Source organism: Pristiophorus japonicus, unplaced genomic scaffold (assembly GCF_044704955.1).
Source record: "Pristiophorus japonicus isolate sPriJap1 unplaced genomic scaffold, sPriJap1.hap1 HAP1_SCAFFOLD_718, whole genome shotgun sequence".
NCBI lineage: Eukaryota > Metazoa > Chordata > Chondrichthyes > Pristiophoridae > Pristiophorus > Pristiophorus japonicus.
Window position 1 is genome coordinate 130,141 of NW_027254633.1, and position 25,729 is coordinate 155,869.

Here is a 25,729-nt window from a genome sequence, read left to right on the forward strand (position 1 = left end):
TTGCCCCAATCATCAGCAGCGCGTCGTGAGACAACAGACACTTCTGTTTTAAAGTCTGCACTAAATGACAAGATCTCGCTCAACAAGTGGAACTACAATTGCTGAAAGACAACGTAAATTTTGCCAATCATGGCTTTCTTTCATCTTCCAGGTACCTATTTGCGCCACATCACTCGAGCTTATCATCAATCAAAGCATTGCCACTGTGGAAATATTCAGCATTTTAAACTTTGCAAAGTGTGCAAGACTGGAATCAGGGAATGCCTGGACCATGGGCATTGATCACTTATCCTTGAGCATTCATTTGGCCTGTGCCCCTTCTATATTGCACATTGGCTCACTGCCTGTCAATGTTTAGCGTTCACAGGCGATTTGCAAGATCTGAATTTCCCGGCAGAGAATTCCTGGAGTTTTTGATCGAACCGAGATTCACCATCACTGACGTTAAATCTCTCCTTGATTCGCGACTCTTATCTCTCTTCATCATATCACTGCTAAGGACTGAACCTGCTTTAATTTCACCTTGGCTCGGGGTCAGTGCGGCTCAATAGGACTTCGGCCCGTCTCCCTTTCACAACCCATCGGTGCCGAGAACAGAACGGGGAATTTTACTGACATGTTATGTTCTGAAACAGTTATAAACTCTCCAGTATATTTCACTGTGTCTTCAACACTGTGAGATCTAGCCTGGTGTGCAATCTTTGTGTCTTTATGAACAATTCAGCAGAACATTAAATGAACATATGGAACTACAATTGCTGATTGACACTGTACGGTTTGCCAACATTTAAGTACAGTGTGAGAACAATCACAATGATCATTATTCTTCCATGTACGTTCTTGCGCGGCATCACCCTAACAAACCGAGCTGGTCACAGCCCGGCTATCAGTCAATTCATTGCCAGTGCGGAAAAATGCACATTTTCAACTTAGCAATGTGCACAATACCGGAATCAGAGAGTGCCTGGATCGTGGGCAGTGATAAATTAACATGAGCATTAAGATTTTCAATATCATTATACATTACATGAACACATCTGGAGCTCCGAGATGTGTTTGGGAGCCATTGCCCCGAAATGAGGACTGAGTGTGCGGGGCAATTCGTTCCGGGGTTTAAGTTTTATTTCAAAAAGGTGTGAGAAAATTTTGCTTCGTTTTCTCTCGGGCCGAAGTAGCTCAGTTGGGAGAGCGTTAGACTGAAGATCTAAAGATCCCTGGTTCAATCCTGGGTTTCTGCAATATCTGGTGATTTTGCATTTCCTTCATTTTAAGGGTAGTCGCCGGTTTGATATCGAGACAGTGCTTGAGGGATGGGCTGTTCAGCGTTTGCGTGATACTAATTTTCGACATGAATTTTTTTAGATTCAGCGCTCTTTTTCTGTTACTTTCTATTTATACTCTGCCCAGTTTTGTATATGAAGAGTGAACAATGTTTAAGCGATGCGATGTGTTCAATTCTTATGCAGTAACTCTATCACCCAGTGTGTGCCGGATACAAAATCATCTCAGTCTGGGCTTTCACGCTGCCCGAGGGAATTTTGTTGCCGGTTAAATCGGTCGCTTAGGGCGTGGTATTAATAAAGCCAAGAGCGCGGGCCCGATCCCCGTATGGGCCATCCCAATTTTTCATAACTTTTATTCGGTTTTTAGTAACTTTTACAATCAAACCTTCATAACGAAACAAATCCACACGGAATCCCAAGGGATGGGAATTATTTGGAATAACAGCCATTGCTTCTTTGCCGACGGTGTGCAGAGCACAACTTTCTGTTTATAACGTGTTTCTTGCTTTGCTGAGAACCGATGCACTGGAGACCTGTTCCCGTCAATGTTTAAAAGCAGAACAGACAGACAGAACGGTTCTGTCGCCCTTGATGGGTAAAAGGCTGCAGTTCAGGACACAAACACCAAATGAAATGTTCACACGGTACCGAGAGTGAAAATTCCCGGGAAAAGGAGAGAAAGAAATGGATTTCAGTGGATGCCTAGCCGCACTTAACGCTGTGATTGCGCGGAAATGTCTTTGGTGTTCTCCACAAAAACTGCCATTTGCTGCGAACAGTTTTCCCTGACGCGAATGTGATGAGAATTTCGAAACAGCGAGGAGGAAAGACTGGGTTGGTCTGTTTGCTGGCACAGACGTTTGCAGCAGCTTCCCTGGTGGTCTAGTGGTTAGGATTCGGCGCTCTCACCGCCGCGGCCCGGGTTCGGTTCCCTGTCAGGGAACATTGTATTTGCGGTGCTTGCAGCTCACCTCGCTGTTGTTGCCCCAATCATCAGCAGCGCGTCGTGAGACAACAGACACTTCTGTTTTAAAGTCTGCACTAAATGACAAGATCTCGCTCAACAAGTGGAACTACAATTGCTGAAAGACAACGTAAATTTTGCCAATCATGGCTTTCTTTCATCTTCCAGGTACCTATTTGCGCCACATCACTCGAGCTTATCATCAATCAAAGCATTGCCACTGTGGAAATATTCAGCATTTTAAACTTTGCAAAGTGTGCAAGACTGGAATCAGGGAATGCCTGGACCATGGGCATTGATCACTTATCCTTGAGCATTCATTTGGCCTGTGCCCCTTCTATATTGCACATTGGCTCACTGCCTGTCAATGTTTAGCGTTCACAGGCGATTTGCAAGATCTGAATTTCCCGGCAGAGAATTCCTGGAGTTTTTGATCGAACCGAGATTCACCATCACTGACGTTAAATCTCTCCTTGATTCGCGACTCTTATCTCTCTTCATCATATCACTGCTAAGGACTGAACCTGCTTTAATTTCACCTTGGCTCGGGGTCAGTGCGGCTCAATAGGACTTCGGCCCGTCTCCCTTTCACAACCCATCGGTGCCGAGAACAGAACGGGGAATTTTACTGACATGTTATGTTCTGAAACAGTTATAAACTCTCCAGTATATTTCACTGTGTCTTCAACACTGTGAGATCTAGCCTGGTGTGCAATCTTTGTGTCTTTATGAACAATTCAGCAGAACATTAAATGAACATATGGAACTACAATTGCTGATTGACACTGTACGGTTTGCCAACATTTAAGTGCAGTGTAAGAACAATCACAATGATCATTATTCTTCCATGTACGTTCTTGCGCGGCATCACCCTAACAAACCGAGCTGGTCACAGCCCGGCTATCAGTCAATTCATTGCCAGTGCGGAAAAATGCACATTTTCAACTTAGCAACGTGCACAATACCGGAATCAGAGAGTGCCTGGATCGTGGGCAGTGATAAATTAACATGAGCATTAAGATTTTCAATATCATTATACATTACATGAACACATCCGGAGCTCCGAGATGTGTTTGGGAGCCATTGCCCCGAAATGAGGACTGAGTTTGCGGGGCAATTCCTTCCGGGGTTTAAGTTTTATTTCAAAAAGGTGTGAGAAAATTTTGCTTCGTTTTCTCTCGGGCCGAAGTAGCTCAGTTGGGAGAGCGTTAGACTGAAGATCGAAAGATCCCTGGTTCAATCCTGGGTTTCTGCAATATCTGGTGATTTTGCATTTCCTTCATTTTAAGGGTAGTCGCCAGTTTGATATCGAGACAGTGCTTGAGGGATGGGCTGTTCAGCGTTTGCGTGATACTAATTTTCGACATGAATTTTTTTAGATTCAGCGCTCTTTTTCTGTTACTTTCTATTTATACTCTGCCCAGTTTTGTATATGAAGAGTGAACAATGTTTAAGCGATGCGATGTGTTCAATTCTTATGCAGTAACTCTATCACCCAGTGTGTGCCGGATACAAAATCATCTCAGTCTGGACTTTCACGCTGCCCGAGGGAATTTTGTTGCCGGTTAAATCGGTCGCTTAGGGCGTGGTATTAATAAAGCCAAGAGCGCGGGCCCGATCCCCGTATGGGCCATCCCAATTTTTCATAACTTTTATTCGGTTTTTAGCAACTTTTACAATCAAACCTTCATAACGAAACAAATCCACACGGAATCCCAAGGGATGGGAATTATTTGGAATAACAGCCAATGCTTCTTTGCCGACGGTGTGCAGAGCACAACTTTCTGTTTATAACGTGTTTCTTGCTTTGCTGAGAACCGATGCACTGGAGACCTGTTCCCGTCAATGTTTAAAAGCAGAACAGACAGACAGAACGGTTCTGTCGCCCTTGATGGGTAAAAGGCTGCAGTTCAGGACACAAACACCAAATGAAATGTTCACACGGTACCGAGAGTGAAAATTCCCGGGAAAAGGAGAGAATGAAATGGATTTCAGTGGATGCCTAGCCGCACTTAACGCTGTGATTGCGCGGAAATGTCTTTGGTGTTCTCCACAAAAACTGCCATTTGCTGCGAACAGTTTTCCCTGGCGCGAATGTGATGAGAATTTCGAAACAGCAAGGAGGAAAGACTGGGTTGGTCTGTTTGCTGGCACAGACGTTTGCAGCAGCTTCCCTGGTGGTCTAGTGGTTAGGATTCGGCGCTCTCACCGCCGCGGCTCGGGTTCGATTCCCGGTCAGGGAACATTATATTTGCGGTGCTTGCAGCTCACCTCGCTGTTGTTGCCCCAATCATCAGCAGCGCGTCGTGAGACAACAGACGCTTCTGTTTTAAAGTCTGCACTAAATGACAAGATCTCGCTCAACAAGTGGAACTACAATTGCTGAAAGACAACGTAAATTTTGCCAATCATGGCTTTCTTTCGTCTTCCAGGTACCTATTTGCGCCACATCACTCGAGCTTATCATCAATCAAAGCATTGCCACTGTGGAAATATTCAGCATTTTAAACTTTGCAAAGTGTGCAAGACTGGAATCAGGGAATGCCTGGACCATGGGCACTGAAAACTTATCCTTGAGCATTCATTTGGCCTGGGCCCCTTCTATATTGCACATTGGCTCACTGCGTGTCAATGTTTAGCGTTCACAGGCGATTTGCAAGATCTGAATTTCCCGGCTGAGAATTCATGGAGTTTTTGATCGAACCGAGATTCACCATCACTGACGTTAAATCTCTCCTTGATTCGCGACTCTTGTCTCTCTTCATCATATCACTGCTAAGGACTGAACCTGCTTTAATTTCACCTTTTCTCGGGGTCAGTGCGGCTCAATAGGACGTCGGCCCGTCTCCCTTTCACAACCCATCGGTGCCGAGAACAGAACGTGGAATTTTACTGACATGTTATGTTCTGAAACGGTTATAAACTCTCCAGTATATTTCACTGTGTCTTCAACACTGTGAGATCTAGCCTGGTGTGAAATCTTTGTGTCTTTATGAACACTTGAGCAGAACATTAAATGAACATATGGAACTACAATTGCTGATTGACACTGTACGGTTTGCCAACATTTAAGTGCAGTGTGAGAACAATCACAATGATCATTATTCTTCCATGTACGTTCTTGCGCGGCATCACCCGAACAAACCGAGCTGGTCACAGCCCGGCTATCAGTCAATTCATTGCCAGTGCGGAAACATGCACATTTTCAACTTAGCAACGTGCACAATACCGGAATCAGAGTGTGCCTGGATCGTGGGCAGTGATAAATTAACATGAGCATTAAGATTTTCAATATCATTATACATTACATGAACACATCCGGAGCTCCGAGATGTGTTTGTGAGCCATTGCCCCGAAATGAGGACTGAGTGTGCGGGGAAATTCCTTCCGGGGTTTAAGTTTTCTTTCAAAAAGGTGTGAGAAAGTTTTGCTTCGTTTTCTGTCGAGCCGAAATAGCTCAGTTGGCAGCGCGTTAGACTGAAGATCTAAAGGTCCCTGGTTCAATCTCGAGTTTTGGCAATGTCTGGTCATGTTGCGTTTCCTTCATTTTAAGGGGAGTCGCTGGTTTGATATCGAGACAGTGCTTGAGGGATGGGCTGTTCAGCGTTTGCGTGATACTAATTTTCGACATGATTTTTTTTAGATTCAGCGCTCTTTTTCTGTTACTTTCTATTTATACTCTGCCCAGTTTTGTATATGAAGAGTGAACAATGTTTAAGCGATGCGATGTGTTCAATTCTTCTGCAGTAACTCTATCACCCAGTGTGTGCCGGATACAAAATCATCTCAGGCTGGGCTTTCACGCAGACCTAGGGCATTTTGTTGCCGATTAAATCGGTCGTTTAGGGCGTGGTATTAATAAAGCCAAGAGCGCGGGCCCGAGCCCCGTATGGGCCATCCCAATTTTTCATAATTTTTATTCGGTTTTTAGTAACTTTTACAATCAAAACTTCATAACGAAACAAATCCACACGGAATCCCAAGGGATGGGAATTATTTGGAATAACAGCCATTGCTTCATTGCCGAAGGTGTGCAGAGCACAACTTTCTGTTTAAAACGTGTTTCTTGCTTTGCTGAAAACCGATGAACTGGAGACCTGTTCCCGTCAATGTTAAAAAGCAGAACAGACAGACAGAACGGTTCTGTCGCCCTTGATGGGCAAAAGGCTGCAGTTCAGGACAAAAACACCAAATGAAATGTTCACACGGCACCGAGAGTGAAAATTCCCGGGAAAAGGAGAGAATGAAATGGATTTCAGTGAATGCCTAGCCGCACTTAACGCTGTGATTGCGCGGACATGTCTTTGGTGTTCTCCACAAAAACTGCCATTTGCTGCGAACAGTTTTCCCTGGCGCGAATGTGATGAGAATTTCGAAACAGCAAGGAGGAAAGACTGGGTTGGTCTGTTTGCTGGCACAGACGTTTGCAGCAGCTTCATTGGTGGTCTAGTGGTTAGGATTCGGCGCTCTCACCGCCGCGGCTCGGGTTCGATTGCCGGTCAGGGAACATTATATTTGCGGTGCTTGCAGCTCACCTCGCTGTTGTTGCCCCAATCATCAGCAGCGCGTCGTGAGACAACAGACGCTTCTGTTTTAAAGTCTGCACTAAATGACAAGATCTCGCTCAACAAGTGGAACTACAATTGCTGAAAGACAACGTAAATTTTGCCAATCATGGCTTTCTTTCGTCTTCCAGGTACCTATTTGCGCCACATCACTCGAGCTTATCATCAATCAAAGCATTGCCACTGTGGAAATATTCAGCATTTTAAACTTTGCAAAGTGTGCAAGACTGGAATCAGGGAATGCCTGGACCATGGGCACTGAAAACTTATCCTTGAGCATTCATTTGGCCTGGGCCCCTTCTATATTGCACATTGGCTCACTGCGTGTCAATGTTTAGCGTTCACAGGCGATTTGCAAGATCTGAATTTCCCGGCTGAGAATTCATGGAGTTTTTGATCGAACCGAGATTCACCATCACTAACGTTAAATCTCTCCTTGATTCGCGACTCTTGTCTCTCTTCATCATATCACTGCTAAGGACTGAACCTGCTTTAATTTCACCTTTTCTCGGGGTCAGTGCGGCTCAATAGGACGTCGGCCCGTCTCCCTTTCACAACCCATCGGTGCCGAGAACAGAACGTGGAATTTTACTGACATGTTATGTTCTGAAACGGTTATAAACTCTCCAGTATATTTCACTGTGTCTTCAACACTGTGAGATCTAGCCTGGTGTGAAATCTTTGTGTCTTTATGAACACTTGAGCAGAACATTAAATGAACATATGGAACTACAATTGCTGATTGACACTGTACGGTTTGCCAACATTTAAGTGCAGTGTGAGAACAATCACAATGATCATTATTCTTCCATGTACGTTCTTGCGCGGCATCACCCGAACAAACCGAGCTGATCACAGCCCGGCTATCAGTCAATTCATTGCCAGTGCGGAAACATGCACATTTTCAACTTAGCAACGTGCACAATACCGGAATCAGAGTGTGCCTGGATCGTGGGCAGTGATAAATTAACATAAGCATTAAGATTTTCAATATCATTATACATTACATGAACACATCCGGAGCTCCGAGATGTGTTTGGGAGCCATTGCCCCGAAATGAGGACTGAGTGTGCGGGGCAATTCCTTCCGGGGTTTAAGTTTTCTTTCAAAAAGGTGTGAGAAAGTATTGCTTCGTTTTCTGTCGGGCCGAAATAGCTCAGTTGGGAGAGCGTTAGACTGAAGATCTAAAGGTCCCTGGTTCAATCCCGGGTTTCGGCAATATCTGGTCATTTTGCGTTTCCTTCATTTTAAGGGGAGTCGCTGGTTTGATATCGAGACAGTGCTTGATGGATGGGCTGTTCAGCATTTGCGTGATACTAATTTTCGACATGATTTTTTTTAGATTCAGCGCTCTTTTTCTGTTACTTTCTATTTATACTCTGCCCAGTTTTGTATATGAAGAGTGAAAAATGTTTAAGGGATGCGATGTGTTCAATTCTTATGCAGTAACTCTATCACCCAGTGTGTGCCGGATACAAAATCATCTCAGGCTGGGCTTTCACGCAGCCCTAGGGCATTTTGTTGCCGGTTAAATCGGTCGTTTAGGGCGTGGTATTAATAAAGCCAAGAGCGCGGGCCCGAGCCCCGTATGGGCCATCCCAATTTTTCATAATTTCTATTCGGTTTTTATTAACTTTTACAACAAATCTTCATAACGAAACATTTCCACAAGGAATCCCAAGGGATGGGATTTATTTGGAATAACAGCCATTGCTTCTTTGCCGACGGTGTGCAGAGCACATCTTTCTGTTTATAACGTGTTTCTTGCTTTGCTGAGAACCGATGAACTGGCGACCTGTTCCCATCAATGTTTAAAAGCAGATCACACAGACAGACAGAACGGTTCTGTCGCCCTTGATGGGCAAAAGGCTGCAGTTCAGGACAAAAACACCAAATGAAATGTTCACACGGTACCGAGAGTGAAAATACTCGGAAAAGGGAGAGAATGAAATGGATTTCAGTGGATGCCTAGCCGCACTTAACGCTGTGATTGCGCGGACATGTCTTTGGTGTTCTCCACAAAAACTGCCATTTGCTGCGAACAGTTTTCCCTGGCGCGAATGTGATGAGCATTTCGAAACTGCAAGGAGGAAAGACTGGGTTGGTCTGTTTGCTGGCACAGACGTTTGCAGCAGCTTCCCTGGTGGTCTAGTGGTTAGGATTCGGCGCTCTCACCGCCGCGGCCCGGGTTCGGTTCCCTGTCAGGGAACATTGTATTTGCGGTGCTTCGAAATGCAATGCTGTTCCTGAACAAGCTTGCAGCTCACCTCGCTGTTGTTGCCCCAATCATCAGCAGCGCGTCGTGAGACAACAGACACTTCTGTTTTAAAGTCTGCACTAAGTGACAAGATCTCGCTCAACAAGTGGAACTACAATTGCTGATAGACACCGTACATTTTGCCAATCATGGCTTTCTTTCGTCTTCCAGGTACCTATTTCCGCCACATCACTCGAGCTTATCATCAATCAAAGCATTGCCACTGTGGAAATATTCAACATTTTAAACTTTGCAAAGTGTGCAAGACTGGAATCAGGGAATGCCTGGACCATGGGCACTGATAACTTATCCTTGAGCATTAATTTGGCCTGGGCCCCTTCTATATTGCACATTGGCTCACTGCGTGTCAATGTTTAGCGTTCACAGGCGATTTGCAAGATCTGAATTTCCCGGCAGAGAATTCCTGGAGTTTTTGATCGAACCGAGATTCACCATCACTAACGTTAAATCTCTCCTTGATTCGCGACTCTTATCTCTCTTCATCATATCACTGCTAAGGACTGAACCTGCTTTAATTTCACCTTGGCTCGGGGTCAGTGCGGCTCAATAGGACTTCGGCCCGTCTCCCTTTCACAACCCATCGGTGCCGAGAACAGAACGGGGAATTTTACTTACATGTTATGTTCTGAAACAGTTATAAACTCTCCAGTATATTTCACTGTGTCTTCAACACTGTGAGATCTAGCCTGGTGTGCAATCTTTGTGTCTTTATGAACAATTCAGCAGAACATTAAATGAACGTATGGAACTACAATTGCTGATTGACACTGTACGGTTTGCCAACATTTAAGTACAGTGTGAGAACAATCACAATGATCATTATTCTTCCATGTAAGTTCTTGCGCGGCATCACCCTAACAAACCGAGTGATCATAGCCCGGCGATCAGTCAATTCATTGCCAGTGCGGAAAAATGCACATTTTCGACTTAGCAACGTGCACAATACCGGAATCAGAGAGTGCCTGGATCGTGGGCAGTGATAAATTAACATGAGCGTTAAGATTTTCAACACATCCGGAGCTCCGAGATGTGTTTGGGAGCCATTGCCCCGAAATGAGGACTGAGTGTGCGGGGCAATTACTTCCGGGGTTTAAGTTTTCTTTCAAAAAGGTGTGAGAAAATTTTGCTTCGTTTAGTGTCGGGCCGAATTACCTCAGTTGGGCGAGCGTTAGACTGAAGATCTAAAAGTCGCTGGTTCAATATCTGGTGATTTTGCGTTTCCTTCATTTTGAGGAGAGAAGCTGGTTTGATATCGAGACAGTGCTTGAGGGATGGGCTTTTCAGCGGTTGCGTGATATTAATTTTCGACATGATTTTTTTTTCAGATTCAGAGCTTTTTTTCTGTTACTTTCTATTTATACTCTGTCCAGTTTTGTATATGAAGAGTGAATAATGTTTAAGCGATGCGATGTCTTCAATTCTTATGCAGTAACTCTATCAGCCAGTGTGTGCAGGATACAAAATCCCCTCAGGCTGGGCTTTCATGCAGCCCGAGGGCATTTTGTTGCCGGTTAAATCGGTCGTTTAGGGCGTGGTATTAATAAAGCCAAGAGCGCGCGCCCGATCCCAGTATGGGCCATCCCAATTTTTCATAACAGCCATTGCTTCTTTGCCGACGGTGTGCAGAGCACAACTTTCTGTTTATACGTGTTTCTTGCTTTGCTGATAACCGATGAACTGGAGACCTGCTCCTGTCAATGGTTATAAGCAGAACAGACAGACAGAACAGTTCTGTCGCGCGGAGATGGGCAAAAGGCTGCAGTTCAGGACAAAAACACCAAATGAAATGTTCACACGGTACCGAGAGTGAAAATTCCCGGAAAAAGGAGAGAATGAAATGGATTTCAGTGGATGCCTAGCCGCACTTAACGCTGTGATTGCGCGGACATGTCTTTGGTGTTCTTCACAAAACCTGCCATTTGCTGCGAACAGTTTTCCCTGGCGCGAATGTGATGAGAATTTCGAAACAGCAAGGAGGAAAGACTGGGTTGGTCTGTTTGCTGGCACAGACGTTTGCAGCAGCTTCCCTGGTGGTCTAGTGGTTCCGATTCTGCGCTCTCACCGCCGCGGCCCGGGTTCGATTTCCGGTCAGGGAGCATTGTCTTTGCGGTGCTTCGAAATGCAATGCTGTTCCTGAACAAGCTTGCAGCTCACCTCGCTGTTGTTGCCCCAACCATCAGCAGCGTTTCGTGATACAACAGACACTTCTGTTTTAAAGTCTGCACTAAATGACAAGATCTCGCTCAACAAGTGGAACTACAATTGCTGATGGACAACTTAAATTTTGCCAATCATGGCTATCTTTAGTCTTCCAGTTACCTATTTGCTCCACATCACTCGAGCTTATCAACAATCAATGCATTGCCACTGTGGAAATATTCAGTATTTTGAACTTCGCAACGTGTGCAATACTGGAATCAGGGAATGCCTGGGCCATGGGCACGGATAACCTATCCTTGAGCATTCATTTTTGGACTGGGCCCGTCCTATATTGCACATTGGTTTACTCCCTGTCAATGTTTAACATTCACAGGCGATTTGCAAGATCTGAATTTCCCGGCTGAGAATTCATGGAGTTTTTGATCGAACCGAGATTCACCATCACTAACGTTAAATCTCTCCTTGATTCGCGACTCTTGTCTCTCTTCATCATATCACTGCTAAGGACTGAACCTGCTTTAATTTCACCTTTTCTCGGGGTCAGTGCGGCTCAATAGGACGTCGGCCCGTCTCCCTTTCACAACCCATCGGTGCCGAGAACAGAACGTGGAATTTTACTGACATGTTATGTTCTGAAACGGTTATAAACTCTCCAGTATATTTCACTGTGTCTTCAACACTGTGAGATCTAGCCTGGTGTGAAATCTTTGTGTCTTTATGAACACTTGAGCAGAACATTAAATGAACATATGGAACTACAATTGCTGATTGACACTGTACGGTTTGCCAACATTTAAGTGCAGTGTGAGAACAATCACAATGATCATTATTCTTCCATGTACGTTCTTGCGCGGCATCACCCGAACAAACCGAGCTGATCACAGCCCGGCTATCAGTCAATTCATTGCCAGTGCGGAAACATGCACATTTTCAACTTAGCAACGTGCACAATACCGGAATCAGAGTGTGCCTGGATCGTGGGCAGTGATAAATTAACATAAGCATTAAGATTTTCAATATCATTATACATTACATGAACACATCCGGAGCTCCGAGATGTGTTTGGGAGCCATTGCCCCGAAATGAGGACTGAGTGTGCGGGGCAATTCCTTCCGGGGTTTAAGTTTTCTTTCAAAAAGGTGTGAGAAAGTATTGCTTCGTTTTCTGTCGGGCCGAAATAGCTCAGTTGGGAGAGCGTTAGACTGAAGATCTAAAGGTCCCTGGTTCAATCCCGGGTTTCGGCAATATCTGGTCATTTTGCGTTTCCTTCATTTTAAGGGGAGTCGCTGGTTTGATATCGAGACAGTGCTTGATGGATGGGCTGTTCAGCATTTGCGTGATACTAATTTTCGACATGATTTTTTTTAGATTCAGCGCTCTTTTTCTGTTACTTTCTATTTATACTCTGCCCAGTTTTGTATATGAAGAGTGAACAATGTTTAAGCGATGCGATGTGTTCAATTCTTATGCAGTAACTCTATCACCCAGTGTGTGCCGGATACAAAATCATCTCAGGCTGGGCTTTCACGCAGCCCTAGGGCATTTTGTTGCCGGTTAAATCGGTCGTTTAGGGCGTGGTATTAATAAAGCCAAGAGCGCGGGCCCGAGCCCCGTATGGGCCATCCCAATTTTTCATAATTTCTATTCGGTTTTTATTAACTTTTACAACAAATCTTCATAACGAAACATTTCCACAAGGAATCCCAAGGGATGGGATTTATTTGGAATAACAGCCATTGCTTCTTTGCCGACGGTGTGCAGAGCACATCTTTCTGTTTATAACGTGTTTCTTGCTTTGCTGAGAACCGATGAACTGGCGACCTGTTCCCATCAATGTTTAAAAGCAGATCACACAGACAGACAGAACGGTTCTGTCGCCCTTGATGGGCAAAAGGCTGCAGTTCAGGACAAAAACACCAAATGAAATGTTCACACGGTACCGAGAGTGAAAATACTCGGAAAAGGGAGAGAATGAAATGGATTTCAGTGGATGCCTAGCCGCACTTAACGCTGTGATTGCGCGGACATGTCTTTGGTGTTCTCCACAAAAACTGCCATTTGCTGCGAACAGTTTTCCCTGGCGCGAATGTGATGAACATTTCGAAACTGCAAGGAGGAAAGACTGGGTTGGTCTGTTTGCTGGCACAGACGTTTGCAGCAGCTTCCCTGGTGGTCTAGTGGTTAGGATTCGGCGCTCTCACCGCCGCGGCCCGGGTTCGGTTCCCTGTCAGGGAACATTGTATTTGCGGTGCTTCGAAATGCAATGCTGTTCCTGAACAAGCTTGCAGCTCACCTCGCTGTTGTTGCCCCAATCATCAGCAGCGCGTCGTGAGACAACAGACACTTCTGTTTTAAAGTCTGCACTAAGTGACAAGATCTCGCTCAACAAGTGGAACTACAATTGCTGATAGACACCGTACATTTTGCCAATCATGGCTTTCTTTCGTCTTCCAGGTACCTATTTCCGCCACATCACTCGAGCTTATCATCAATCAAAGCATTGCCACTGTGGAAATATTCAACATTTTAAACTTTGCAAAGTGTGCAAGACTGGAATCAGGGAATGCCTGGACCATGGGCACTGATAACTTATCCTTGAGCATTAATTTGGCCTGGGCCCCTTCTATATTGCACATTGGCTCACTGCGTGTCAATGTTTAGCGTTCACAGGCGATTTGCAAGATCTGAATTTCCCGGCAGAGAATTCCTGGAGTTTTTGATCGAACCGAGATTCACCATCACTAACGTTAAATCTCTCCTTGATTCGCGACTCTTATCTCTCTTCATCATATCACTGCTAAGGACTGAACCTGCTTTAATTTCACCTTGGCTCGGGGTCAGTGCGGCTCAATAGGACTTCGGCCCGTCTCCCTTTCACAACCCATCGGTGCCGAGAACAGAACGGGGAATTTTACTTACATGTTATGTTCTGAAACAGTTATAAACTCTCCAGTATATTTCACTGTGTCTTCAACACTGTGAGATCTAGCCTGGTGTGCAATCTTTGTGTCTTTATGAACAATTCAGCAGAACATTAAATGAACGTATGGAACTACAATTGCTGATTGACACTGTACGGTTTGCCAACATTTAAGTACAGTGTGAGAACAATCACAATGATCATTATTCTTCCATGTAAGTTCTTGCGCGGCATCACCCTAACAAACCGAGTGATCATAGCCCGGCGATCAGTCAATTCATTGCCAGTGCGGAAAAATGCACATTTTCGACTTAGCAACGTGCACAATACCGGAATCAGAGAGTGCCTGGATCGTGGGCAGTGATAAATTAACATGAGCGTTAAGATTTTCAACACATCCGGAGCTCCGAGATGTGTTTGGGAGCCATTGCCCCGAAATGAGGACTGAGTGTGCGGGGCAATTACTTCCGGGGTTTAAGTTTTCTTTCAAAAAGGTGTGAGAAAATTTTGCTTCGTTTAGTGTCGGGCCGAATTACCTCAGTTGGGCGAGCGTTAGACTGAAGATCTAAAAGTCGCTGGTTCAATATCTGGTGATTTTGCGTTTCCTTCATTTTGAGGAGAGAAGCTGGTTTGATATCGAGACAGTGCTTGAGGGATGGGCTTTTCAGCGGTTGCGTGATATTAATTTTCGACATGATTTTTTTTTCAGATTCAGAGCTTTTTTTCTGTTACTTTCTATTTATACTCTGGCCAGTTTTGTATATGAAGAGTGAATAATGTTTAAGCGATGCGATGTCTTCAATTCTTATGCAGTAACTCTATCAGCCAGTGTGTGCAGGATACAAAATCCCCTCAGGCTGGGCTTTCATGCAGCCCGAGGGCATTTTGTTGCCGGTTAAATCGGTCGTTTAGGGCGTGGTATTAATAAAGCCAAGAGCGCGCGCCCGATCCCAGTATGGGCCATCCCAATTTTTCATAACAGCCATTGCTTCTTTGCCGACGGTGTGCAGAGCACAACTTTCTGTTTATACGTGTTTCTTGCTTTGCTGATAACCGATGAACTGGAGACCTGCTCCTGTCAATGGTTATAAGCAGAACAGACAGACAGAACAGTTCTGTCGCGCGGAGATGGGCAAAAGGCTGCAGTTCAGGACAAAAACACCAAATGAAATGTTCACACGGTACCGAGAGTGAAAATACATGGAAAAAGGAGAGAATGAAATGGATTTCAGTGGATGCCTAGCCGCACTTAACGCTGTGATTGCGCGGACATGTCTTTGGTGTTCTTCACAAAACCTGCCATTTGCTGCGAACAGTTTTCCCTGGCGCGAATGTGATGAGAATTTCGAAACAGCAAGGAGGAAAGACTGGGTTGGTCTGTTTGCTGGCACAGACGTTTGCAGCAGCTTCCCTGGTGGTCTAGTGGTTCCGATTCTGCGCTCTCACCGCCGCGGCCCGGGTTCGATTTCCGGTCAGGGAGCATTGTCTTTGCGGTGCTTCGAAATGCAATGCTGTTCCTGAACAAGCTTGCAGCTCACCTCGCTGTTGTTGCCCCAACCATCAGCAGCGTTTCGTGATACAACAGACACTTCTGTTTTAAAGTCTGCACTAAATGACAAGATCTCGCTCAACAAGTGGAACTACAATTGCTGATGGACAACTTAAATTTTGCCAATCATGGCTATCTTTAGTCTTCCAGTTACCTATTTGCTCCACATCACTCGAGCTTATCAACAATCAATGCATTGCCACTGTGGAAATATTCAGTATTTTGAACTTCGCAACGTGTGCAAGACTGGAATCAGGGAATGCCTGGGCCATGGGCACGGATAACCTATCCTTGAGCATTCATTTTTGGACTGGGCCCGTCCTATATTGCACATTGGTTTACTCCCTGTCAATGTTTAACATTCACAGGCGATTTGCAAGATCTGAATTTCCCGGCAGAGAATTCATGGAGTTTTTGATCTAACCGAGTTTCACCATCACTAACGTTAAATCTCTCCTTGATTATCTCTCTTCATCATATCACTGCTAAGGACTGAAGCTGCTTTAATTTCACCTTGGTTCGGGGTCAGTGCAGCTCAATAGGTCTTCGGCCCGTCTCCCTTTCACAACCCATCAGTGCCGAGAACAGAACGGGGATAAGTACTGACATTTGATGTCCTGAAACAGTTATAAACTCTCCAGTATATTTCACTGTGTCTTCAACACTGTGAGATCTAGCCTGGTGTGCAATCTTTGTGTCATTATGAACACTTCAGCAGAACATTAAATCAACATATTGAACTACAATTGCTGATTGACACTGTACGGTTTGCCAACATTTCACTGCAGTGTTAGAACAATCACAATGATCATTATTCTTCTCTGTACTTTCTTGCGCGGCATCACCCTAACAAACTGAGCTGATCACAGCCCAGCTATCAGTCAATTAATTTCCAATGCGGAAAAATGCACATTTTGAACTTTGCAACGTGTGCAAGACCGGAATTGGAAAGTGCCAGGATCGTGGGCAGTGATAACTTAACATAAGCATTAAGATTTTCGGTATCATTATACATTACATTAACACATCCAGAGCTCCGAGATGTTTTTGGGACCCATTGCCTTGAAATGAGGACTGAGTGGGCGGGGCAATATTTTCCGAGCTTAAGTTTTCTTTCAAAAATGTGTGAGAAAATTTTGCTTCGTCAACTGTCGGGCCGAAATAGTTCAGTTGGGAAGGCGTTCGACTGAAAATCCACATGGTTCCTGGTTCAATCCTGTGTTTCAGCCATTTCTGTTTTTTTCACGTTCCCTTCATTCTGAGGGGATAGACTGCTTTTATATTGGGACACTGCTTGAGGGATGTGCTCTTCAGCGGTTGCGTGATAATAATCTTCAACATGAATTTTTTTTAGATGCAGTGCTCTTTTTCTGTTACGTTCTATTTACACTCTGCCCAGTGTTGTATCTGAACAGTGAACAATGTTTAAGTGATGTGATGTGTTTAATGTTTATGCAGTAACTCTGTCACCCAGTGTGAGTCGGAAACACAAACCCCTCAGACTGGCCTTTCACGCAATTTTGACGTGCTTTGTGGCTGGTTAGCTCCGTTGTTTGGAGCCTCGCACTAATAATGCCAAGGTCGCGGGTTCCATTCTAGTGTTCATTATTTTTATTCGTTTTTTTATTAACGTTTAATAACAAATCTTTATAATGAAACAAATCCACACAGAATCCCAAGGGTTGGTAATTATTTTGAATAACAGTCATTGCTTCTTTGCCGACGGGGTGGAGAGGCACATCTTTCTGTTTATTTCTGTTTCTTGGTTTGCTGATAAACGATGAACCGGAGGCCTGTTCCCGTTAATGGTCAAAAGTAGGAACAGACAGACAGAACAATTCTGTCGCCCGGAGATGGGCAAAAGTCTGCAGTTCAGGACAAAACACCAAATGAAATGTTCACCCGGCACCGAGAGTGAAAAATCCCGAGAAACGGACAGAATTAAATAGATTACAGTGGATGCCTACCCGCACGTGATGCTGTGGATGCGCGGACATTTGCTGCCAACAGTTTTATCTGGCGCAAATGTGGTGAGATTTTCGATGGAGCAAGCAGGAAAGACTGGGTTGGTCTGCTTCTTCGCACACAAACTTGCAGTAGCTTCCTTGGTGGTCTCGAGATTCGGTTCGGCGCTCTTAATACTGCGATTTGGGTTCGATTCCTGGCCGCCGAGCATAGCATTTACCGCTGTTTTTACTGCAATGTGAACGGCTGTTTATGAACAAATTTGCAGTTGATCACACTGCTGCTGCTGCAACCATCAGCAGCGCATTATTCATTGTTGCGATAAAAAATACACTTCTGTGCCTGCTGTTTTAAAGTCAGCGTTCAATGACGAGATCTCTTTCATTGCTAATTGACAATGTAAATCTTGGCAATATTTAACTGCAAGTGTCAATACAATCTCGGTTATCTTTAGTCTTGACTTTTTCTTCTTACGCTGCATCACACTAGCTTCTCACTGCATGACTATCAGTCAATTCATTGCCAGTTAGAAAAATGCAACAGTTTGAACTTAGCAATGTGTCCAAATCTAGAATCAGGCAGTGCCCGGGCCGTGGCAGTGATAACGCAACCTGGGCATTAAGAGTTTCCTAATAGATTCACACAACCTGAACTCCGAGATCTGGTCGGGACTCATTGCCCTGAAGTGAGGGCTGTGTGGTCGGGGTAATTTCTCCAGATGTTAGGTTTTCTTTAAAAAAGTGGTGTGAAAGTTTTCTTTAATTTGTTGTAATGCCGAAATGGCTCATTTGAGTGAGTGTTGGAAGGTTGGTTTAAAGATTCCTGGTTCACTCCCAGGTTTCAGCAATTTCTGGTTATTTTGTATTCCCTTCATTTTTAGGGAAGAGGCTGGTTTCATATCAGGACATTGCTTGAGGGATGGGCGGTTCAGCGGTTGCGTGATAATAATTTTCAACATTAATTTTGTTAGAATCATTCGCTCTTTTTCTGTTACTTTCTATCGGCACTCTGCCCAGTTTTACGTCCCTTCACATTTTGGAGAAGGGCATTAGGCGATAAATTAAACGCTCCTCCCGTGCTGGCTGATCTCTCAGGCTCTGAGGGAGGGAAATGCAGCCCCGATATACCACGGCCCGGCCAAATCTTCCCAAACATCGAGCACAAGCACACTAAAAACAGGCACAGCAGCATTTGCCGAGGATTCGCAGCGAGTAAAATCTTTTTTGAGCTGTGATAGTTGTAAATATATTGTGGTGTATTTGTGTTCGTGAAACGTGTAGCTGTGAGTTGTGCTTTGGTATATAAATAAATATACTTACCTGCGTTAGTGTTTGTCTATTATAATGCAATAGTTTTTTTTAAATAATTGTATTGCAGAGAGCACCTGTTTGTTGTAAATGTATTTCCTGGTTATATCTTTGAATCTATATTACTCATCCTCCATTGCCAAATTATGTGCAAGAGGAACCTAAGCGATCGCACAGGACAGCTAATAAGTGGACAGAGTTTTGGACACATCAATTGAAGTAAAAACATAAAATGCTGGAAATCTCAGCAGGTCAGGCAGTATCTCCCGTGGAGAGGAAGCAATGATAACGTTTCTAGTCGATGACACTTTGTCAGAACTGGAGAGTGTTGGAAAAGAACCGATTCTTCGAAGCACTGATTGGGAGAGGGGAAGATCTATATTTTCTCTTTTCGTTTCAGATTCCAGCATCCCCAGTATTTTGCTTTTGTATTAGTTAATTCCTCTCCACAGATGCTGCCTGACCTGCTGAGATTTACAGCATTTTCAGTTTTCATTCCAGATTCCAGCATCATTGGCAGTCAGTCGAGGAGGCGGGAGCTCGGAGCAGCGCAAATCCGGGGTCGGCGAGAGGCGTACCGGTGCAGCGACAGGGAGAAGGCAAAGAAATAAACAAAGGTGACGTCACAACCTAGGGGTGAAGTGATTGGCTGGTGATTGGTGAGTAGTTTTTCTTTTTCTTCTTATATTAGTCAGTAACTTTTAACATTGTTATTACCAATTTAAGTGTATCTAAGGGTTAAGACATGGCAGGAGAGCTCGGTCGGGTGTTATGCTCCTCCTGTACCATGTGGAAACTCGGGGACACTTCCGGTGTCCCTGACGACGACGTGTGCAGGAAGTGTATCCACCTCCAGCTCCTGACTTTCCGCGTTGCGGAGTTGGAGCTGAGGGTGGATTCGCTCTGGAGCATCCACGATGCTGAGAATAACGTGAGAATCACGTGTAGTGAGTTGGTCTTACCGCAGGGAAAGGGTCCACAGCCAGCTAGGGAATGGAAGACCAGCAGGAAGAGTAGTGCAAGGAAGGTAGTGCAGGGGTCCCCTGCGGTCATCCCCCTGCAAAACAGATACACCGTTTTGAGTACTGTTGAGGGGGATGACTCAGCAGGGGAGGGCAGCAGCAGCCAAGTTCATGGCACTGTGGCTGGCTCTGCTGCACAGGAGGGCAAGAAAAAGAGTGGGACAGCAATAGTGGTAGGGGATTCAATGGTGAGGGGAATAGATAGGCGTTTCTGCGGCCGCGACCGAGACTCCACGATGGTATGTTGCCTCCCTGGTGCAAGGGTGAAGGATGTCTCGGAGCGGGTGCAGGACATTCTGAAATGTGAGGGAGAACAGCCAGTTGTCGTAGTGCACATTGCTACCAACGACATAGGTAAAAAAAGGATGAGGTCTTACGAAACGAATTTAAGGAGCTAGGAGCTAAATTAAAAAGTAGGACCACAAAAGTAGTAATCTCGGGATTGCTACCAGTGCCACGTGATAGTCAGAGTAGGAATCGCAGGATAGCGCAGATGAATACGTGGCTTGAGCAGTGGTGCAGCAGGGAGGGATTCAAATACCTGGGGCATTGGAACCGGTTCTGGGGGAGGTGGGACCAGTACAAATCGGACGGTCTGCACCTGGGCAGGACCGGAACCAATGTCCTAGGGGGAGTGTTTGCTAGTGCTGATGGGGAGGATTTAAACTAATATGGCAGGGGGATGGGAACCAATGCAGGGAGACAGAGGGAAAGAAAAAGGAGGCAAAAGCAAAAGACAGAAAGGAGATGAGGAAAAGTGGAGGGCGGAGAAACCCAAGGCAAAGAACAAAAAGGGCCACTGTACAGCAAAATTCTAAAAGGACAAAGGGTGTTAAAAAAACAAGCCTGAAGGCTTTGTGTCTTAATGCAAGGAGTATCCGCAATAAGGTGGATGAATTAATTGTGCAAATAAATGTTAATAAATATGATGTGATTGGGATTACGGAGACGTGGCTCCAGGATGATCAGGGCTGGGAACTCAACATTCAGGGATATTCAACATTCAGGAAGGATAGAATAAAAGCAAAAGGAGGTGGGGTAGCATTGTTGGTTAAAGAGGAGATTAATGCAATAGTTAGGAAAGACTTTAGCTTGGATGATGTGGAATCTATATGGGTAGAGCTGCAGAACACCAAAGGGCAGAAAACGATAGTAGGAGTTGTGTACAGACCTCCAAACAGTAATAGGAATGTTGGGGAGGGCATCAAACAGGAAATTAGGGGTGCATGCAATAAAGGTGTAGCAGTTATAATGGGTCACTTTAATATGCACAGAGATTGGGCAAGCCAAACTGGAAGCAATACGGTGGAGGAGGATTTCCTGGAGTGCATAAGGGATGGTTTTCTAGACCAATATGTTGAGGAACCAACTAGGGGGGAGGCCATCTTAGACTGGGTGTTGTGTAATGAGAGAGGATTAATTAGCAATCCCATCTGCGAGGCCCCTTGGGGAAGATTGACCATAATATGGTGGAATTCTGCATTAGGATGGAGAATGAAACAGTAAATTCAGAGACCATTGTCCAGAACTTAAAGAAGGGTAACTTTGAAGGTATGAGGCGTGAATTGGCTAGGATAGATTGGCGAATGATACTTAGGGGGTTGACTGTGGATGGGCAATGGCAGACATTTAGAGACCGCATGGATGAATTACAACACTTGTACATTCCTGTCTGGCGTAAAAATAAAAAAGGGAAGGTGGCTCTACCGTGGCTATCTAGGGAAATCAGGGATCGTATTAAAGCCAAGGAAGTGGCATACAAATTGGCCAGAAATAGCAGCGAACCTGGGGATTGGGAGAAATTTAGAACTCAGCAGAGGAGGACAAAGGGTTTGATTAGGGCAGGGAAAATTGAGTACGAGAAGAAGCTTGCAGGGAACATTAAGGTGGATTGCAAAAGTTTCTATAGGTATGTAAAGAGAAAAAGGTTAGTAAAGACAAACATAGGTCCCCTGCAGTCAGAATCAGGGGAAGTCATAACGGGGAACAAAGAAATGGCAGACCAATTGAACAAGTACATTGGTTCGGTATTCACTAAGGAGGATACAAACAACCTTCCGGATATAAAAGGGGTCAGAGAGTCTATTAAGGAGGGGGAACTGAGGGAAATCTTTATTAGTCGGGAAATTGTGTTGGGGAAATTGATGCGATTGAAGGCCAATAAATCCCCAGGGCCTGATGGACTGCATCCCAGAGTACTTAATGAGGTGGCCTTGGAAATAGCGGATGCATTGACAGTCATTTTCCAACATTCCATTGACTCTGGATCAGTTCCTATGGAGTGGACGGTAGGCAATGTAACCCCACTTTTTAAAAAAGGAGGGAGAGAGAAAACAAGTAATTATAGACCGGTCAGCCTGACCTCAGTCGTGGGTAAAATGATGGAATCAATTATTAAGGATTTCATAGCAGTGCATCTGGAAAATGGTGACATGATAGGTCCAAGTCAGCATGGATTTATGAAAGGGAAATCATGCTTGACAAATCTTCTGGAATTTTTTGAGGATGTTTCCAGTAAAGTGGACAAAGGAGAACCAGTTGATGTGGTATATTTGGACTTCAGAAGGCTTTCGACAAGGTCCCACACAAGAGATTAACGTGCAAAGTTAAAGCACATGGGATTGGGGGTAGTGTGCTGACGTGGATTGAGAACTGGTTGTCAGACAGGAAACAAAGTGTAGGAGTAAACGCGTACTTTTCAGAATGGCAGGCAGTGACTAGTGGGGTGCCACAAGGTTCTGTGCTGGGGCCCCAGCTGTTTACATTGTACATTAATGATTTAGACGAGGGGATTAAATGCAGTGTCTCCAGATTTGCGGATGACACAAAGTTGGGTGGCAGTGTGAGCTGCGAGGAGGATGCTATTAGGCTGCAGAATGACTTGGATAGCTTAGGTGACTGGGCAAATGCATGGCAGATGAAGTATAATGTGGATAAATGTGAGGTTATCCACTTTGGTGGTAAAAACAGAGAGACAGACTATTATCTGAATGGTGACAGATTAGGAAAAGGGAAAGTGCAACGAGACCTGGGTGTCATGATACATCAGTAATTGAAGGTTAGCATGCAGGTACAGCAGGCGGTTAAGAAAGCAAATGGTATGTTGGCCTTCATAGCGAGGGGATTTGAATACAGGGGCAGGGAGGTGTTCCTACAGTTGTACAGGGCCTTGGTGAGGCCACACCTGGAGTATTGCGTACAGTTTTGGTCTCCTAACTTGAGGAAGGACATTCTTGCTATTGAGGGAGTGCAGCGAAGGTTCACCAGACTGATTCCCGGGATGGCGGGACTGACCTATCAAGAAAGACTGCATCAACTGGGCTTGTATTCACTGGAGTTCAGAAGAATGAGAGGGGACCTCATAGAAACGTTTACAATTCTGACGGGTTTAGACAGGTTAGATGCAGGAAGAATGTTCCCAATGTTGGGGAAGTCCAGAACCAGGGATCACAGTCTAAGGATAAGGGGTAAGCCATTTAGGACCGAGATGAGGAGAAACTTCTTCACCCAGAGAGTGGTGAACCTGTGGAATTCTCTACCACAGAAAGTAGTTGAGGCCAATTCACTAAATATATTCAAAAGGGAGTTAGATGAAGTCCTTACTACTCGGGGGATCAAGGGTTATGGCGAGAAAGCAGGAAGGGGGTACTGAAGTTTCATGTTCAGCCATGAACTCATTGAATGGCGGTGCAGGCTAGAAGGGCTGAATGGCCTGCTCCTGCACCTATTTTCTATGTTTCTATGTTTCTATCCACAATATTTTGCTTTTGTATTCGTGTTTAATTCAAGAATCTGTTCTTTTCCAAGATTCTGCAGTTCTGACGAAGTGTCATCTACCCGAAACGTTAACTCTGCTTTTCAGCTGCCTCACCTGCTGAAATTTCACGCATTTTCTGTTATTATTCAAGAATCCAGCAGCCGCCTTATTTTTCTTTTACCTTCCATGTCTCCGGAGATCCCATTTCCCATGTTTATGGAGCCACTTCAGCTGTCTCTAGCGCTATATCTTCTGTTTCTAGTTAACATCCAGTTTCATCAGGAAATTACCCTGTTTCTGGAGTTATATTGAATATTTCTTGCGACCGCGTTAGGGCAATGGAGCTGCGGATGGATTCACTGTGGAGCATCCACGATGCTGAGGATTTCGAGAATAGCACGTTTAAAGAGTTGCTCACAACGCAGGTAAAGGTTCCACAGGCAGATAGGGAATGCGTTATCATCAATCAGAACAGGAACGGGAAGGCAGTGCGTGGCTCCCCTGAGTCATCTCCCTCCAAGACAAATATACCGTTTTGGATATTGTTGGGGGAGATGGCTCAACATGGGTAGCCAGCAGCAAAGTTCATGGCACCGTGGGTGGCTCTGATGCACAGGAGGGCAGGAAAAAGAATGGGAGAGCAATAGTGGTTGGGGATTCTATTTTAAGGGGAATAGATAGGCGTTTCTGCAGTCGCAACCGAGACTCCAGGATGGTATGTTGCCTCCATGGTGCAATGGTCAAGTATTTCCCGGAGTGGCTGCAGGAAATTCTGGAGGGGGAGCGTGACAAGCCAGTTGTCGCGGTGCATATAGGTACCAACGATATATGTGGAAAAACGGGATGAGGTCCTACAAGCTGAATTTAGGAATCTAGGAGTTAAATTAAAAGGTAGATCTCAAAGGTAGTAATCTCAAGATAGCTGCCAGTGCCACGTGCTAGTCAGAGTAGAGTTAGCAGGATAGCTAAGATGAATACGTGGCTTGAGGAGTGGTGCAGGAGGGAGCGACTCAAAGTCCTTGGATATTGGAACCGGTTCTGGGGGAATTGGGCCCAGTAAAACCGGATGGTCTGAACCTGGGAAGGACCAAAATCAATGTCTTAGGGGAAGTGTTTGTTAGTGCTGTTGAGGAGGTATTAAACTAATATAGCAGGCGGTAGGAACCTATGCAGGGAGATTGAGGGACGTCGAATGGGGGCAGAAGCAAATGATGGAAAGAAGAAAAGTAAAAATGGAGAGCAGAGAAACACAGGGTAAAAATTATAAACGGCCACATTACAGCCAAAATCTAAAGGGAGAAAGTTTGTTAAAAATACAAGCTTCAGGGCTCTGTGCCTCAATGCGAGGAGTATTCGTAATAAGGTAGATGAACTTACTGCGCATGCATATATTAACGAATATGATATAATTGGGATTTCGGAGATATGGCTGCAGGATGACCAAGGCTGGGAACACGACATACAGAGGTATTCAACATTCAGGAACCATAGACAAAAAGGAAAAGGAGGTGGGGTAGCGTTGCTGGTTAAAGAGGAAATTAACGCAATAGTAAGGAAGGACATTAGCTTGGATGATCTGGAATCGGTACGGGTAGAGCTGCGGAATACCAAAGGGCAGAAAACGCTCGTGGACGTTGTGTACAGACCACCAAGCAGTAGTAGTGAGGTTGGGGACAACAGAAAACAAGCAATTAGGGGTGCGTGCAATAAAGGTACAGCAGTTATCATGGGCGACTTTAATCCAAATATAGATTGGGTTAATCACACTGGTAGCAATAAGGTGGAGGAGGATTTCCTGGAGTGTACTAGGAATGGTTTTCGACACCAATATGTCGAGGAACCAACTAGAAGGCTGGCCATCCTAGACTGGGTGATATGTAATTAGAAAGGACTAATTAGCAATCTTGTTGTGCGAGGCCCCTTGGGGAAGAGTGACCATAATATGGTAGAAATCTTTAT

General features: G+C 44.9%; 9 non-coding genes across 9 annotated transcripts; all 9 read left to right on the forward strand.

Annotated features, from left to right (window-relative positions):
* Positions 1 to 1,165: 1,165 nt before the first annotated feature.
* On the forward strand, positions 1,166 to 1,238 carry trnaf-gaa (transfer RNA phenylalanine (anticodon GAA)). Its single transcript has one exon. It is a non-coding gene; the product is annotated as a tRNA-Phe (tRNA).
* Positions 1,239 to 2,154: 916 nt separating this feature from the next.
* On the forward strand, positions 2,155 to 2,226 carry trnae-cuc (transfer RNA glutamic acid (anticodon CUC)). The gene has a single exon. It is a non-coding gene; the product is annotated as a tRNA-Glu (tRNA).
* A 1,203-nt stretch (positions 2,227 to 3,429) lies between these two features.
* trnaf-gaa (transfer RNA phenylalanine (anticodon GAA)) lies at positions 3,430 to 3,502 on the forward strand. The gene has a single exon. It is a non-coding gene; the product is annotated as a tRNA-Phe (tRNA).
* A 916-nt stretch (positions 3,503 to 4,418) lies between these two features.
* Positions 4,419 to 4,490, forward strand: trnae-cuc (transfer RNA glutamic acid (anticodon CUC)). Its single transcript has one exon. It is a non-coding gene; the product is annotated as a tRNA-Glu (tRNA).
* Positions 4,491 to 5,693: 1,203 nt separating this feature from the next.
* On the forward strand, positions 5,694 to 5,766 carry trnaf-gaa (transfer RNA phenylalanine (anticodon GAA)). Its single transcript has one exon. It is a non-coding gene; the product is annotated as a tRNA-Phe (tRNA).
* Positions 5,767 to 7,957: 2,191 nt separating this feature from the next.
* On the forward strand, positions 7,958 to 8,030 carry trnaf-gaa (transfer RNA phenylalanine (anticodon GAA)). Its single transcript has one exon. It is a non-coding gene; the product is annotated as a tRNA-Phe (tRNA).
* A 919-nt stretch (positions 8,031 to 8,949) lies between these two features.
* Positions 8,950 to 9,021, forward strand: trnae-cuc (transfer RNA glutamic acid (anticodon CUC)). The gene has a single exon. It is a non-coding gene; the product is annotated as a tRNA-Glu (tRNA).
* Positions 9,022 to 12,421: 3,400 nt separating this feature from the next.
* trnaf-gaa (transfer RNA phenylalanine (anticodon GAA)) lies at positions 12,422 to 12,494 on the forward strand. The gene has a single exon. It is a non-coding gene; the product is annotated as a tRNA-Phe (tRNA).
* A 919-nt stretch (positions 12,495 to 13,413) lies between these two features.
* Positions 13,414 to 13,485, forward strand: trnae-cuc (transfer RNA glutamic acid (anticodon CUC)). The gene has a single exon. It is a non-coding gene; the product is annotated as a tRNA-Glu (tRNA).
* Positions 13,486 to 25,729: the final 12,244 nt, after the last annotated feature.